Raw genomic sequence first — 13248 nt, 5'->3', positions numbered from 1 at the left:
TTTACCAGACACAAGATTAGGGCCTTTCTCTAAGACACAGGAGGGACATTACCATATCATACCCACATCAGACTACTGCCTAAACAACAGCTAACAGGAAAAAAAAAAAAACAAACCCACAACCAAACCACAGAACAAGACATGTTACATTCGCAATCACCTGGAAGTGGGAAAAAAAATGCCAAACAAACAAAAATCAAACAACAGAACTGAGGTTTCCTAATATCCTTGTATATCCTGACAAGCAGATCTTATGTGCTGTCATCCTTCTACAATTTTTGACCACCATTTAGGATGCTGCAGCATTAAATGCATGCCTCCAGGCCTGACACTATGCTCTTGCCTTCTGTTACTAAACACTGCTGCTTTATTTGTTGCTGAAGTGCTGAAAAACTATTAGGATACATGATCCAAATAATAAGTGGTAAACTTTAATTTTGCTAGTCATGATGACAGCTGGCATTGGATGGATCTCTCCAGTTAAACTCATGCGAGATATTTCAGAGAGCACCTTTGAGCTCTGAACTTCAGAAAAAGGAAGAGGGAAATCTAATGGCACCCTACTAGGCTACAGGTAAACAGATGCTTTAGTAGTAAAATTACCTAAACACTTTTGGATTAGTGGAAGAAAACCGGGCTGCGTTACCTTACCCATCTCTATACCATTCAGCAGACAGAGGGCTTAAAAGGGATTTCAAGACATGGAAAGACAGAGGTAGGATTTAACCCAGGAATCCTGCTGCTCTGTACCATCCAGTTCATTATCACCAACAAGACCTCCATCTAAAGCCCCATGCTCTCTGGCCAACACCACAACAAGATCTGAATCCAACCACTCCCAAATTGCAAACGCTACTCAAGCAATGTCTAGCAACGTCTCAGACCAGTTCCTAATACAACTCCTACCTGAGGTAACAAAGACATGCCTCAACCCTGGAGTGTACACACAAATACATACATCCAGGCACCAGCCAACCTCCCATTTAACAAAGTGCAGAGCCATACTAATATACAGTCCCCAGTAACTCCGTTAATCAAAGATTTTTGTAGCTGTTCTCTCACTGTGGTGCACAGGCATTAAGGGGCTGAACCCAGGCGATTTACAAGCTGGTGTCTTAGGCCTGGCACGTCTATGTGAAACTCTGGCTTCCATCCCCACATAATTTTGCCAGGAAGGGCTGAACTAAGCACCAAGGGGTTTCTTTTCCAGAGGAGTGGGAGCTGATTTATTGCCTCATGTAGCTGTAACTAGCCCGTCCAGGAACAGAACTGATGGTCCAATAGGTCTTTCATTAAAAAAAAAAGGATCCAACTCCAGACCCATCCAGCTTTGTCTTACATCAAGGGAGTTCATGCTCTGCTATTTCGAGATTGCTCTTTCATCATCTAAGGTCATAATTAGAGACAATCTGATTTTTCATTTTCCCCTAAAGGAGGTACATGAGCTTTTCAGTTCATTAGACTTAGGGCATTCAGAAGCCATTGGCCGATAGCCACCTTGGTCACTATTTCTGGTACCCTGCAGCATCTCTATAAATATACATAGTTCATAGCTATTGCTGACAGATGGGGCTATTCTGGGACATGGGGTGAAAATTATGTAGTTCACAAAACAAGACAGCACAATCTGGCTTGAGTGATGCCTTTTTGGTAAAGCTGCAAGACAATCCATCCAGGTGAGGCCAGATCAGCCATCTTCATGGAACTAAGCAATTTCACATCGCCTGGCAAAGCATTTAAGCCAGTAAACACTGGCAAATGTATGGGCAAAACATTTGCAGCTGGCATCTTATGCGCAGAAATACAGAAATACACTGTAACACTTGCAACTTCAGGACCAGTTCTGTTGAACTGCCCTGGGACACAGCATGCAAAAATACAAATTTTTAAGTTTTAAATGAAACATTACTGTTTGTTCTGCTGAAAATGTTCATTGTTCTAGAATTTTTCCCTCACAAAGGAAAGAATTTCAAACCAATTTCAAACTAAAACATGTTACTTATGACTGAAATAAAGTATTTTTTAAAATAAGAATACACAGGCTTTCCTGACTTCGTTCACTGTTTCTTGTTTACAAAGGAAACTAAAATGGAAAGCTGGAAACAGCCATATTTTCCCCATCAATTTAACCTCTATGCTTCAACAGATAGAACAGCTATAAGGTTGATTTGGGAAAAAAATACAAGAAGTAAAAAAAATATTAAAGCTTTACAGCCCATATGTACCTCCACCTGGAAAGGCCTTAAAAGCATTCCATGAAATCCACAGTCCCCCAGATATCAGTAAGAGTTGACTGCTGTGATACCTCCTTACACAAACAGCATACAGTAAAACCGTTCCGCTGAAAAACATGTCTCTAATCTCAGTTGTGTTTTTCATAATGCCACAGGTATTGATGGACTCTCACAGATCCAAGGCAGGACTCATCAGTAAGTGCAGAGTCCAGGAAGCCCAAATGCTTATAGAAATATTGTGTTCAATACAATTCAGCACAGAGACTTCAGGAAATGGGATTTTCTACCAAACAAGAAACCTGATTTTAGGCAGCTCCCTTGCAAGCAGGAGGGAAAAGAGGAGAATGCTTACTTCAGTGTTCCTGACAGGCAGGAGAAAGCCCAGAAGTGTCATATATTATCCTTTGCTAGACAACTGACTTCCCCTAAGGCTGAACAGAAGCCCTGACACTAACAGGAGGGACTGCACAGAGGCAGGGAAACTGCAGAAGGCAAAGCCTTCACACATCTGAGGAGCCAGGGAGAAAAGCAAAGCACTAAATACACCTTATGGATGCCACAGCCAGGCTTCAAGCTAAAGTCCAGCTTCAAGTGTTGATATGAAAGTACAGGGGAGGGACAGAAGTGGGACATGTCCACATACACTGCCCTTCCCAATATTCTCCAAGCCCACCACAGCCACCTTCAAGATAAGATGGAAAACTGCATTCAGGACATGTTCTGTCTGGTTTGGATGACAAATTGCTGTGCAGCTTCCAGGTAATAAACATGACTTCAGCAGGACAGGAGCAGTAAAGCAGCTGTACACCAGCCTTTGAGATTATCGAGTATAAACTCAAGCTCCACATGAGCATAAAATCATTTCAGTGGTGGCGAGCCAGCTTTAATGATGCTGAGATTCAGTGAGACTATTCTGGACTTACTGCTCCAAAAAAAACTTAAATACAAAAAAAAAGAGAAAAAAAAAAGGACCTGCCTGTGTTTTCCTATGTATAGCAGTATGTCTATGACAGGCCATCAATCCAAAAATTCATACCATTTGACTGACTTGCAAAGCACAGAGCATTCTTGCACTAGAACATCTCCATACATGCAAAGCTCAGCAGCCGCCTCAATACCTCGTTCTCAGTTTCACAGATAGCAGCATATGAAGCTAAATTCTGCATTCGGTTCTGCTGTCGTCAACATTAGGGTGGTGCCACAGAAGGGACCATTTAAATAAAACCAGTATTTCTTACTATGAATAATTCAGATTTTAAGCACATTCTGTTCTTTGTCTCTGTATACTGCCTGTGGCTGCCTTCTTGCATTGCTCCAATAGGTAAGGGTTATCCTCACTATTTCTGGGAACCTTCTAATCAAAGCAGGTGGAAAATTCAACCCCAGCTTCTTTAAAAACACAACAAAACGAACAAAAAAACCAAACCACACAACAAAACACAAACAAAAAACCCAACAAAAAAAAACAAAACCACACAAAACAACCCCAACCAAACCCCACAAACCAAAACCACAAACAACACACAGAAAACTTTCTATTCCTGGATGTGGATGTAGGCTTTTTTTTGGGGGGGGGGGGTGGGGAACACTATAAATACAGTTTAGATGGTAATATGTGATAAGATGCATTTCACTAAGAGATGAATCTTACAAATAAAACTGGCAGGTAATTTTAAATATCTGGTACTATGTTCAGCAGTAACAGCACAGATATGTCTCAGCACAGAGCCACTTGTTCTAAGTGTAAATGAGACATTTTTAAGATGAGGTGGATATGCTGACTTTGGAAGATAGTATATAGCAATATTAATAGAAATTGATAACACAAAAGCGTCAAAGCTATATAATTTGTACCAATAAACTGCCTTCAAAGTGGTAGGAAAAAAGTAAAAGGTAAATAAGCCATAACTATGCATTATTTTAACATCCCCTCAAACCAATGTAAAATTACTTCTGCAAAACTTTATTACTTCTTTAGTTAGCAATTAAGGTCTAAAGGCATTTAAATAGGTATTACACCATGTAATCAGTATTACTTCTATTGTGTTTTCAGTTAGGTAGGCATTAGAGATCTGGCCTTTGTCTACTGACCAATGATGAATTTACCTACACAAGTTCAAATCCAGAGTAGCTCCACAGACTTCATTCAAAATCTTGACTACAACAGGAGATTCAGGACAGTAATTTTTAAACTTCTCTGCTGATTTTTCCCTCACTTCTCATATGTTCTCATATGGCAACAAAATGGCTACAATTTGCAGTATGTAATTTCTCTTCTAGGGAACACAGAGGGGAGTAAAATGTTTGAAAAATAACAGATGACTTCATCAATGCAATTATTTGATAATGGCGCTGGTTAACAGGCAATCTCAGAATACCAGGAGCACTTGTCAATACTAAAGAAGAATATGAACTTAAGGGTAGAAAAACATCTCAGATTCAGCCTTGAAGGAGATAAAATAAGCTGGAAATATCACAGAAAGCAGATCTTGCTGAGGAAGTTTATTCTACTTAATAATCCCAGTTATGCTGCAATGGCTTGTCACTATCAAATTAGGAAATCCAAGTCTTTTTATGTACAATTTTTTTTTTTTCCATATACTAGGAGGTGCTGGATTTTACATTTCTTCCTCATTTTGTCGGTATTACTGCTGTTTCTCTCTTCCTTACAGTATGTTGGAGCCACTAGCATTCATAAGACTGAATTTGGGCTTATTCTAAATTAGCAGTGAAATGGATACTTTTGCAGCAGAGCAGGCAAAGTGTGTGCAAAGATTCTCAAATAAATACACTTTTCCCTAGAAAAAGTTTCAGAAAACTAAGTTGAATCTTGAAATAATAACACTTATGATGAAACAGTAATTTTGAATATCTGGATCATTTCAGCTGTATATATTTGTTTCTTACCGTTCTAATGCCATTGGTGCAAGTTATTCTTAACTGAAGGTCAGACAAGTTTTACACTCACTAAAGTTCTCCCCCAAAGTACACATTCAGAACTGCACATCAGTAAAGGATGAAGCTCTGAGAGCTGTCCTTCAAGGCAGAAGTTTATTTCACTGCTGAATTTCATGCAAGTTTGATCTTTCAAACTGCACAGCTACCTGTAAACTCCCCACACACACACTCCAAGAAAACACAACCAAATTCGATCCAGAACATTTGGATGCTGCTCTTCAATACTGCAAGTAATGATAAACACTCAGATATGGGAAGGGGTAAAGACGAGTATGCGAATAGGAAGAAGCAGGATATAGATTTCAAAACCAGATTTAGAGTTCAAGATTCTCAGTAGGATCATGTCAGAGATTGATGTTAGCTGGAAGAGACCTCAAGGTCTCTAGTCCAACATTTGCTTGAGTAGGGACTGTCACAGCACTTGAGCATGCCCATCCTACCAATAACCCTTGGCTGGCTGAACCTGGAAAGAAAAAATAAAATCAGTGATAGCACTTCATGTTGGAATATGGATAGCATAAGAAACTTAATGACCAGATAGGCTTCAATCTTCCTGAAGAGACCCTCTTGCTTGACAGCCTCTTGGAAAGTGTTTCTGCATTAATAATACATTCTCAGTGACTGTAAAGTAATGCAATTTTCCCTGATTATACCGATAAAACATTCAGCACTTCTGGCTTTTCTTCATAATTCCTCCTAGTAGCTATGTTCAGTAAATTAACCTTACCTATTGAAGGCTGATGGCAGACAAAGCCAGTCTAAACCAGCTTGTCTAAACCACAAACAGAGTGGTGAAACTCAAGAAGCAGCAGCACAGCTCACACACACACACAGAAAAGTTTTCAGAATTAGAAATGCTATTCCATACTTTTCTGATTTCTTGCTTTGCAAATGCTATTAAAAATAGCAAGTACAACGCCTTACTTCTGAAAGTACGCATCCTGATGAATACACAGCCCTCCCTCAGCCACGTGGCTCAAGGCACGCCGCAGTATTGCTCCTGCACTCTATTGAGCGGCCATCATCTCAGGCCACAAGATCTCTGCTGAAACATGACGACACCATAAATAGTTTAATTCAATCTGAAGAAAAAAGCCATAGCTTTTAATGTGTATCCTGCATAAGTATCAAATCATAAGGTTCATCCAAACCTTATGATGGGAGAGAAAACTCAATGAATTACCATGACAATTTGCAGTCCTATTGAGTAAAAAATCGCTTCAGAAAAGCAGGGATATAGGAGCTATATGAAAAGGAAACGTCCTTGTATCACTGACAGGAAAATAGTAAACTCTTTCTTCAATCATTTTAGTATAACAGCCTTATTAAAATCTTTATACTTTGAGTGAAAGCATTAGTTATTATGCCTACCAGGAATATTTTTCATTGTCAAATTGCCTTTTACCATGCTAATAAACACCAAGATTTGCATGCAAAAATTAGTCATGTTATCTCATTTATAGGTCAAAAGACAGAGACAAATATAGTTTCTGCAATTCTCCCTAAATAACTAGGTTTTGCATATCAAGTTTTATGTCACATTAGAAATTAATGCAATCCAGACAGGATTTGAATAGCTGAGTAGATAAGAAAGGGGAAGATAAAAGCAGATAAAAAAAATCTTGTGGTAAAATAAGCCTTTTGAAAAAAGCTACTTAAAAATCAAGTTCCTTTTTTTTTAAGGACCCTGGACCCTAAATGAACTAAGGATGACACAGCTGTATGCAGGTCATTACTCAAGGTACTCACAAATTATGCTTACAACCCCTATATATATAAATGGTATGTCAGAGCAACTTAATGCTCTAAAAAAAACATTTTAAATAACTCCAGCATTTCATTCAGGGTAAATGCAACTTCTACAGCTCCCACATAACTTGTGGAAATAGAGTGGAGGATTTTGACTGCTTCTTGGGCATTTTAGTAATAGCCAGATGACTAAGTCCTCCTCCCATTTTCATAGCATTTCAGCCTATTACTAGGGTCCTCTTCCTCCTAACATTGTGGGTTTGTAGGTACGAAGGAATATGAGCATGGTCACTTATATTTCCCTCCTCATTATGAGGCCCATTAGAGCACAGATAATTACAGGGCCACCGTGTCTACTTTCCTGTGCATCACATAGGCTTGGGTCATCCTCTTATCCAGAACCTGCAGATGACTAACAGCAATATTTCAGCAGCAACCTACTGATGGCTAGTGAAGGTATCAGACCACTGGATGCTCTTCTAGGTAGCAGCACATAATCAAGGTTTGCTCATTTGCTAGCCCCACACATCAGGTGCTAAAACTGTGTTATGCATGCAAGACATTATTTTACAAACACATTCATTAATTTGTGTTGCTATTCTGTCCTCACACCCCTCTCTCCATCTTTTGAATTCAGGCTGGCAAACATGGACATTTGCTGAAGTACTGTGCAAAATTGAGAACAACAGATATCTTCCCCATCATCACCCTGACCTTCAAAATAATGTTTTGTGTTGCCAGACACATGAAGGGACAAGGCCACCGGCAGATGACACCAGAAGTTTATTTCCAATAAGAACTGGGAGGATGCAATTCTGCCATGAGGTATTATTTAGCTTCCTAAGCAGAGTGGCTATTTCCAAACTTTTTGCAGTCAGGTCAGAGGAGTACATGTTACATGTGGAGCCTGCCAGCCAATGGGTGAGTTATTATAATTGAGGGACTAGGTCTGTGCCAATAAGCACCAGTGATGCAGGAGGGGCAAGACACAGATGTCTAAATACCTTGCTGGTCCCTTAAACCTCACATCTGGGTGCACAAACAGTCAAATTAACTCACTTCGTCGCGATAAATAAATCCCACCCCAGTCATAAACTGCAGCAATTCATGACACACACACACACAGAGGTTTGTGCAAAGGTATGTTAGTTCTTTGAGTCATATGCAACTGTATAGGTGGAATTATTCATGCCTGAAATAAAAGGTGAACAGTTAACAGGATTTGGCCTCTGGGACAGCTGGACTCCAAAGAGACATGATCACCCAGACCTAGGACTGCTCTTCTGGGCTGAACCCAGAGCTCATCAGTCGGGGAAGGGGAGCTGTAGCTGTCCCACACACCTCCAGATCACACCTGACACCTCTCCTGTGCGTGCATGAGTGCAAAGGCACATAGGGGCAGGAAAGGCAAACCAGGTAGGAAAGGCAAACTAGGCAGGGCCATTTTTACAAACACCATGAAGATACCCTGGCACACTGCATGGGAATTACCCAACATGCCTTGTTCTTGCACTGTTGCCCTGTACCGTCAAGTAATTTTAGACAGAAGTACTGAGGTGGGAAACATCTCCTGGAGATTTTCACTGTTCAGCAGACTCCTAAAACACTAATGTAGCAAGAAAATGGAAGACTAGAAGTTCAAGGTGCTGACATACACAGCTGCACACAAGCCACTGCTGTGCCTGATGCTCAGTATTGAGGTGGAGCGGTGGGACACAGGTTTGTATTTGCCTCTAAGACTGCATCTCACTTGCTACCCTTTCTCACCTTGTCCACAAAGTCCATCTGCAATTGTAACATTCATCGGCTCTTGTTGGGTTTTGATCACAAGCTGTTCAAGGTGAAGATTCTGTCCTTTACAGGTATAACACACAGACAGCTGCGTAGAGAAAGCTGGCCCACAATGGCTTCAAAGCAGCCCTGCTGGAGAGAGATGGACCAAACCACCCTGCCTATTGACATATCCACAAGACAGCAAGATGCAAAGAGCTCAGACCTGTTTGCCAGTCCCAAGAAGGGCGTCTCTGTGCCCTAGGTAAACTACAGTTATCCTTCTGTTGTTTTAACAGCCTGAACATTGCATGTCTATGAACAGCAGCATTGTGGGTTTTTTCTGCAAAAGGAAAAAGCCTGTTACCAGCCTTTGTGACTGGAAAGAGAACATGACTCAGATTGCACTACTGTGGTAGCATCTGCCTGGGACAGTCACTCTGCAGAGATGTCCTCTGCAGAGATCTCCTCAAAGCCCTACCACTTTGGAACTCTCCATCAGAAGAGCGCTGGAAGGCCAGATGCCCTGGCTTCTACTACACAGCCTTCTGAGCATATGGAGGCTGTTCCTGAGGAAAGATCCACTGCATGGAGGCTGTCTCTCTAACCTGAGACTACCGTCCAACAGGGCAGAACCGTGGCTCTGAGGACTGACAAGAGTACCTCCAGAACTCAGTGGGGTGGCCAACAATGTGCTTTCACTTTGCTGTTCCAGTAGATGAGCTGACAAGTCCTTCTATATTTCTTAACATGCTAACAGCATGCATCCCATGCTGACCACAGTTTACCCCACACCCAGGCAGCAAAACCTCGCCAGGGCCACTAGTGCCCAGCACTGGCCTGAACAAGAGAGCAACAAGGGCCCTCGCAGAAGGGCCCAGAGGGCAGCATACGACTTGCCCCCATGCAACATTGACACATAACTCCCCCAGTCTCTATCACAGACAAGATAAAAGTAGTAATGTGTCTTTTCTCCCAGTCTCTAATGCCAAAAAGGCAGTAAAGTCTTTACTCTGGCAGTCTTTATTGCCAGAAAGGGATTCCCCTGTGTCTTCAAGACTACAGAAGAGGGTATAACATGTTCAGAGGAAGGGAGCCCCCCCTGTAGCAAGGCTAGCCTGTGGTCCTTTTCTCCATCCAGAAGTCCAGGAATAGTTCCATACTGTGCAGCTTGACTCTTGCGTGGCTGATTTGTTTTTCAGCATCGGAGACGGAACATCATCATGTGATATTCCTTCCCCTGCTAAGCATCTTTCTGACTGTGAAGAATCTGGCAAATGACCAAGTATTCTTTAACCTCCACATTAACTATTGTTAGCTTTGGCAAAGCCCACCTCCTGGGATGCCTGGCATGGTATTGCTTACTGCTGCAGCCTACAGGAACTGCTGTAGTGGCGAGATTCAGAGAACAGGGATCAGGTAGCAGATGCAAAACAGAGTCCTCACCCACAGTGCCCTCACTTCTTCTATTGCTTAATGTGCTTTGAGAGCAACTACAACTTCTAAGCTTCCCACTGTTGGAAAAGGTTTAGAGACAGTGAATGTGCAGAAAAGAATAAAAGCAAGAAGCTGTAAGTTAGCTGAGGCCAAATGTTACTTTTAGACCATCAACATGTGTTAGTAGCATTGCAGATCCATAGTGCTCTACATTTATCTCCTCTCAGCTCCTAGAAGATAGAGATGTTGATCTCTAGCCAGGTTTGACTTCTGGAAGGTGGCTGAACCACCATTTCCTCCACAGCAAACTCCAGAACCAGCTCACTTGCACTCTTACTGCAACAGTCCTAACAGCCAAATCCTGCAACTCACTGCACAATAACTAGGATATGGCCTCCCCTCATTCTCATGAATAAGTCCAGCCAGTGCAATCAGTTACGGCTGTCCTGAGCAGCACCGGAGATGGGTCTTTAGCCCTTTTTTTAGATTACTGCAGGCTTTGCAAAGCATCAGCACCAGGCACGTTCAGACAACCAAGTTGTCCTGGGATGGCAAATCCTAGGCAGAAACATCCACGGCAGTCACCAGAGACAGCTGAATTCAGGAACCAGAAGGTAGGTTTTCTTAAACAGACTTTATGTTGCTTAATATAGCACACACTGTTCTCCAGTATCTGCACAATGCTGAGTTTGAAACGTTCTAAGATTTGCACTGAGGAAGACTAGAGGGGTGAGAGAAGGGCTGCCGGAGGAAGCATCTAAAAAGAAGGGATGACTTCAGAGAAACACTGTATACAAGCAGCAACCTCGTAACACTGGACTTGCAACTGTATTACCTTACTAGGGACTCATTTACATGTTATTTTTGTTACTAACCAGGCCTCTGCATTACAAGTCCACCTAGGATTAGCCACAAAAGCTGAAGATGTGAAGGATTTAAGCTGGCTCCTACCTTCCCTCTGAGGAGACATCGTGCATTGTGCCTCACTATACATGGAGGCAAAATTTGTTAGATCTGTGCACCACAGGCCTCATGTCACTCAAACACTAAAGGAGTTTCAAGAATTATTTTAGTGCCAAACCAACTGGATCCCTGCCGTGAGCAGACGACTTCTGCCTGCTCATTTTCCCATTGAGAGGCCAAAGTTGCTTGTGTATTTCCTTTATCTCTACTTTGACCTGTCCCATTCTGATGCCTTGATTTCTGCTGGGTTTGCTCTAAACAAACCTTTTTTTCTGCATAGACAGAGGAAACCCAGAGAGTATTTGTTCCCCATCTTTACCCCATCAAGGAAAATCTCTAGTAAGAGCAAACTGGGTTTGGTTGTTTTTTTAGCAAACAAAATCAGAGTAGAGACTTTTGGGGTTGTCTTGCACTCTGATAATCCTAACACCAAAGCCAAGAGCCTGTGAACATGGACTGCTGTGGAGCCCATCTTGTAACTAATAAACCCAAGTACCAATAGCCTAACAGGATATCTTGTTCAGCTGCTCAGTGCATACTCAGTCAGTGGCTGCATCGTAACAGTTGCTGTCTGCACAAGATAGGAACCCCTTCTCAGGTGCTGCTTTTGCCACCAGCTAGGCGGACACTTTGTTTTATTGCAGATGTTACCTTTCTGCTGCCTGCACAACACCTCCAGCTACATGAGCTCCATCAGAAGTTCCACAGAGAGTCTTTTTCCTTCTTGTCTAGTGCATGACAAGGCACATCCTATGTTATACTAAAGTCATAATCTGTTTCACATCAAGACACGTACCAGTAAGACATTCAAAAAGGTAAAGGTGTCCCATCTTAGGTTAACAGTGAAAACAGGGTGTATAGCCAAAAAAATAAAATTCAAGGGTAACTTCACTGCTGCAAGCTTTTAGTCTAAGTCAAGTCTTTGCAGAAACACTTTTTTAAAAGAGATACTTACCTGTCCTCAAGCCCTGGCAATTCTATTGATCACTTCCCACAAGAAACTGTACTTCATAGGACATACTGCCTCTGTATGATTGAAATAGCTTCCTTCCTTAATCAGCATATAACCAGATATTCCCACACAGGAGAACTATAGCCCTGATTGACAAGATAGTTACAAAAATAAACCTGAGGTTTAAATATAGCTTGCTCGGCTCCCTGGAAGGTATGTAGTATTGTGTTATACAAGTCTACCATCATTTTCCTTGAATTAAGATAGTCCATATTCTCCTACTGCCTTCATCTCTATCAATTAAACAGCTATCAGATTTGTGTTCTACAGGAGAGCTGACACTTAGGGTTACGTGGGAATGGCAACTAGCCTTTCCTCTGCGTGAACTGACTTACCATCCATATTTCATTGGCCATTAACATGCACAGATTTTGAGTTCATGTACCAGTTGAATGTGTGATGTCTGATGCAGTTGTAGAGGTAGACAGGTAAATAGATGTGCAGGACTACATAAGTACGTATGGAAACAAAGTATATATGCCAAACACGAAGGGATGTATTTGGGTGAGGTACATGTCTCTTTGTATGCAAACACACGAGCTAGGCGGGCAATATTATATGATTTTCTCTTTCTAGGGTGGACATACTCATTGCATTTCTCCCAATCTATTAGGATGTTCTGATGTGTTAAATATGCAATGTAATGAGGGCAGAGCTCTGTAGCCCTGTTGTTCTTGTTTTGGAAAAGAAATTATGTATTTTTTAAAAAAAACATTCCAGTCATGAAATGCTTTTCATCTCTTACAAACCTCCCCATTGCTGACTAAAAAACATTGGACAGAGCTCATATGCATTATGCAAATCCTTAGCATTAAGAAAACAAATCACCATCTAACATCTGTCTCACCCTAAAGGAAAATAAATATTTTTTTTTATAAAAAGAAACAAACCTAAGTCCAAACCCAAACCCACCCTTCCTTCCCCACGCTCCACCACGCAGCTGACTGAATGCCCGTGCTGGAGAGGGCAGGGAAGCGCCTCCCCGAGCCCGCTTCCCCGCCGGTGCTGCAATGTACCCACCACAGCGGCGCGGCTCGGCTGCTCCCGGCCCCGTGCCGCGCACCCAGCCCGGCCACTGCGGTGCTGCCGCCGCCGCACCCCCCCTCCCCCCGCGCACCCCGACCC

The 13248-nt window shown here is 42.0% G+C and overlaps 1 protein-coding gene across 1 annotated transcript in view; it reads right to left on the bottom strand.

The window, feature by feature from the left end:
- Nucleotides 1–13248, bottom strand: part of FGF12 (fibroblast growth factor 12) — a 229372-nt gene that overhangs the window by 215745 nt on the left and 379 nt on the right. The gene's annotated exons all lie outside the window — the stretch shown is intronic.

Source organism: Pezoporus flaviventris, unplaced genomic scaffold, assembly GCF_033815535.1.
Source record: "Pezoporus flaviventris isolate CSIRO_AGI_PZ_B2104156 unplaced genomic scaffold, CSIRO_AGI_Pfla_v1 ptg000013l, whole genome shotgun sequence".
Taxonomy (NCBI): Eukaryota; Metazoa; Chordata; class Aves; order Psittaciformes; family Psittacidae; genus Pezoporus; species Pezoporus flaviventris.
The sequence above is the reverse complement of the archived record's forward strand: the minus strand, read 5'-3'. Positions and strand labels throughout refer to the sequence as shown.